A 4,392-nucleotide genomic window follows, 5' to 3' on the forward strand; every position below is an offset into this window, starting at 1 on the left:
CTCCATCCGCCCAAGCTTTGGGAAGGACAAATCCTGATGGGGGGAAAACAAGGGCTGACTGCGTTGGTTTGGGGGTTCCTCCTGCCCAAGTCCATCTCTAGAACTCACCGGGCATCCTGTGTCCATAAAAACCTCCAAAACACCATGATTCAGCTCAGAAAAAAACAAACTACTGGGATTCAGGCAAAAACCCTCTCAGAAATAGCAAGAAGACCCTCACCCCCCAAAACTGCAAAAAGTTGAGATTCAACTAAAAAATATACTCCAAAATATGAAGATTAGCCCCAAAAAATTCTCCCAGAAATCCCTCATCTCTATTCTCTCTCCTCTGGGGTTTGGAGGATCTCTCCTGTCTGGGATGCTGGGGGTCCCACTTATGGATGCTGGGAGTGTTGAGGGTCCCAAAGTTCCCTTCTCCTCTGACTCTCGCCTTCTGTGTGCCGCATTCCCAGACATTCCCCCTCTCCAGGTTCTCCACTTGGTTGTCCCGAGGATCCCAGGGGTCCCCACTGTCCAGCTTACCCTTCTCCGTGCCCCCCATTTCAGGCTCCTGGGAGTCTTGGTGCTCCTCCCTCTCCGTGCTCCCCCCTCCAGGTTGCCGGGGGTCCCCCAGTTCTGGCATCTCCCCGCTCTGGCCTCCACACTCGGCAACTCCCAGGCTCCACACCCACCCCTGGCACTCCCAGGGGGCCCCAAACCCACTGTGTTCCCCCCACCGGCACCGGGCTGACAATGGAGCCGGCGGGGCCTGACCCAGCAACACCAACACCCACCATGGGGGAGGACCCACATCCCCCCACCCACTGCCGGGGCTCTGCCACCAACCCAGCCCGGCACCCCCAAAAACACCTCCTGCCCACCCCAAAGAGTCACAAAGGGCACAGCCCTGCACAAGGGTCGGCTGTGCCCAGGGCAACCAAACAGCCCCACAGGTCAGGGGACACCAGAGGCTGCCCCAGGGAAACGAGAGCAGGGAGTGGATCGGGCCCCCTGACACATGGGCGGGCTCTGGCTTCTGACCTAGGGTAGTTTGGCACCAACAGCACGGCCCCAAACGCTGGCTTGGCACAGGGGGCCCGAGCTTCCCCCTCTCTCTAGCCTCCTTCACTCTCCAGGGAGCAAAGCAATTGTCTCTGTCCCTTGGCTCTCTCTCTGCCAGCTCAGTGTGGGGCACACGGGTTGGGGGTCCCTCCCATGCCCCCCGGGCAGCCGGCGTTGGCTGGGGGGATGTGAGGGCTGGGCCTGCTCAGCACAGCCCCGGCCTCGTGCCCAGCGCCTCTTTCCTGACCCACACAAGACCTTCCCGGCCCCCCCAGGGCTCCCCTGCTGCTGCCTCTGCTCCTGGCCCTGCCTTTGCTGCTCCCTTGGCTGGGGCAGCGGCTGCAGGGGGGGATGGCAGCAGCTTCAGCTCCACGGCACTTCCTGGGGGAGCTCAGCCCGGGGGGGACGGGCAGGGACCTGATGGGGATGGACAGGGGCCCAGCAGGGACAGCCAGGGCCTGCAGGGGAAGGCACAGGGACAACCTGGCCCCCCACACTGACACCGCTGTCTCTGCTCCTCCTTGCAGGCTTCGTGGCCAGGCACAGTTTGTGTTCCTGGGTGCCACCATCTCAGCACTTGCAGCCGCTCAAATCAGCGCCCGCAGCTCTGCAGCAAAGCCCCAGCTCACCTGGCACACAGGGGATGGACACAGCACCTTCTCGGGGATGGGCACTCACAGTTTTGTCCTCTTCCCCACCACGGGGCTCTCCTTCCTCAGCAGCACCTCTGCCTTGCACTTATTCTCAGCCTCACCTCAGGGACAGCTCTGGCCTCACCTCCGCGCCACTTCTCAGCCTCACCTCAGGGCCTGGGCTCAAGGACAGGAACCTGCAGGGAGGGGACATCATGTGCAAGCTGAGGGCTGCCTGCTTGCACTGGCCTATGGGCTTCTTTCTCCTTCTACAACCAGCCCAGAACATAGCCTGCTTTTCTAACACCACACATTTACAGACTAACTCTGGAGATAGATATGGACAGACATCTCTATCACCCTGGGGATGGAGCCTCAAGCATGTGCTGCCATAGGAATGGGAATCACAGAATCAGCTGGGTTGGAAAAGACCTCCAAGATCATCAACTCCAACCCTGGATCCAACCCTGCTATGCTTCCCAGACCATGGCACTGAGGCCACATCCACTCTCACCTTCAACACCTCCAGGGACACTGACTCCACCCCCTCCCTGCCCAGCCCATTCCAAGGCCTCATTACTCTCTCCACAAAAAACTGCTTCCCAATATCCAACCTAAACCTCCCCTGGCACAGCTCAAGACCCAGCCCTCTTGTCCTACTGCTGCTTCCTGGCACAACAGCCCCACCCCCACCTGGCTCCAACCTCCTGGCAGGGACTTACAGAGAGTCAGGAGGTCTCCCCTGAGCCTCCTCTTCTCCAGCCTCAACACCCCCAGCTCCCTCAGCCTCTCCTCACCCTACTTGTGCTCCACTCCCTTCCCCAGCCTCGCTGCTCTTCTCTGCACCTGCTCCAGCCCCTCCAGGGCCTTCCTCAACTCAGGGGCCAGAGCTGGACACAGCACTCCAGGGGTGGCCTCACCAGCGCTCACTCCAGCCCAACAATCCCTTCCCTGCTCCTGCTGACACACTCTTCCTCACACAGGTCCCTCTGTAGAGCCCTCCTGCCTTCAGCACATCAACACACCCCCCGGCTTGGTGTCAGCTGCACATTTGCTGATGAAATGCCTGGTTCTGCAGGAGCTGCAGATGCTCAAGGGGCAGCAGGACCAACTCAGGGGCCTGGGATGGCCTGGGGAGCTTTTGGGTCCAGAAGGGTCTTGGGGGAGCTGGGGAGGGGCTTTGAGGATTGGGGGTACAGACCAGTTCAGACCAGGACAGACCAGTACCTCCTCAGTGTTCCCCAGATCTCTCCTGGAGCTGGGCCACGTTGTCCTGGGACACCTGAACCCCTCCCAGTGCCCTCCCAGTACAACCCAGTGCCCCCAGTACAGCCCATTGTGTTCCTGTCCCAGGGTGCCGGGTGATCCCTCTTTAGGGGGGTTGGAAGGGATTTGACAGGGGGGCTGTGGGAGATCTGGGGGGATTTGGAGGGGTTGGATGGGGATTTGGGGGTTTTGAGAGGCATTGGGTGTATCTGGGAGAGTTAAAAGGGTCTTGGGGGCATTGGGGGGTCAAAGGTATCTGGAGGGGAGGGGACTAAAAGAAAAAAAGGGAGGTTGAGGGACATTTAGGGGAGGGTTAATGGGGCCTAGAGGGGGAGAGGACGGGCTTCCCTACAAGCAAGTGAGTCCTGAGACCCCCTTTGTGTCCTCAAGACTCTTTTGGTGTTTCCAATTCCCCCCTTGGCACCCCCAATTTCACTGTCCCAAATCCCTCCCCACTGTCCTCAAACCCCATCCCTGATCTCCCCAACCCTCCATCTCACCCCAGGAGCCCCCCTGGACCCTCTGAACGAAAACACTCCCCCCCACACACACTCACAGACAGGCCAAGGGCATCTGGGGACATGTTGGGGACAGTTGGGGGGTTTTGGGGGGCACTGGGTGATTACTGGGGGATACTGGGACACACTGGGGGGAACCAGGGGGCACTGGGAGGGACTGGGGGGTTACTGAGGGACACTGGGAGGGCACTGGGAAGGACTGGGGAGTTACTGGGAGATTACCAGGACACCCGAGGGGGACACTGGAAAGTTCCTGGGCCATACTGGGGGTTACTGGGTGCTCACTGCAGGATCACTGGGCCATACTGGGGGGCAGTGGGAAGTCACTGGGACACACTGGGTGGTCACTGAGGGGGTTACTGGGCCATACTGAGAGTCACTGGGAGGTCATTGGGATATACTGGGGGCACTGGGATCCCCTTACCCAGATGTGGTACGTCTCCCCCCCTGGGGGCTGGGGGAACCGCTGAACCCTACTGCTGGACTTTAGGGGACCCCCTAAAATCCCAGAAATCCCCCTCTTGACCCGTTGAAACCTCCTCGCGGTCCCCTCATATCCCCTCAGAGACCTCATCCCTCCCCAGCACCCCCTAAACCCTCTCAGTGACCTGCAAAACTCACCTGGGACCCCACAAGCCCATTCAGGGACCCCCCAGTCCCCCTCAGGGACCCTCAAAACCGTCTGGGACCCGTTAAACTCTCTAGAGACCCCAAAACTGCCGAAAACGTCCTCGCAAAACCCCCCAGGAACCTCAAACCTCCTCACAGACCCCCAAAGCCCACCTGGGACCCCCCAAATCTTCTCAGAAATCAAAACCCTCTCAGAGACCCCCAAACCTCTTCAGGGACCTTCAGCCTCCCCCCTGAGTCCCTTCAGGGACTCCTCAAAACGTCCCCGGAAATCCCCGAACCCCCCCGCTAAGCCCTCCCGAGCC

At 60.2% G+C, this 4,392-nt stretch overlaps 1 long non-coding RNA gene across 1 annotated transcript; it reads right to left on the reverse strand.

Moving 5' to 3' along the window:
* On the reverse strand, window positions 1-2,293 carry LOC113941553. Its single transcript, XR_003525704.1, has 3 exons — window positions 1,843-2,293; window positions 1,671-1,795; window positions 1-33 (listed from the first exon to the last, which is right to left on the reverse strand). It is a non-coding gene; the product is annotated as an uncharacterized LOC113941553 (long non-coding RNA).
* Between the last annotated feature and the right edge of the window lie 2,099 nt (window positions 2,294-4,392).

The sequence above is a fragment of the Corapipo altera genome, unplaced genomic scaffold (genome assembly GCF_003945725.1).
Source record: "Corapipo altera isolate COAL_440 unplaced genomic scaffold, ASM394572v1 53400, whole genome shotgun sequence".
Lineage (NCBI taxonomy): Eukaryota > Metazoa > Chordata > Aves > Passeriformes > Pipridae > Corapipo > Corapipo altera.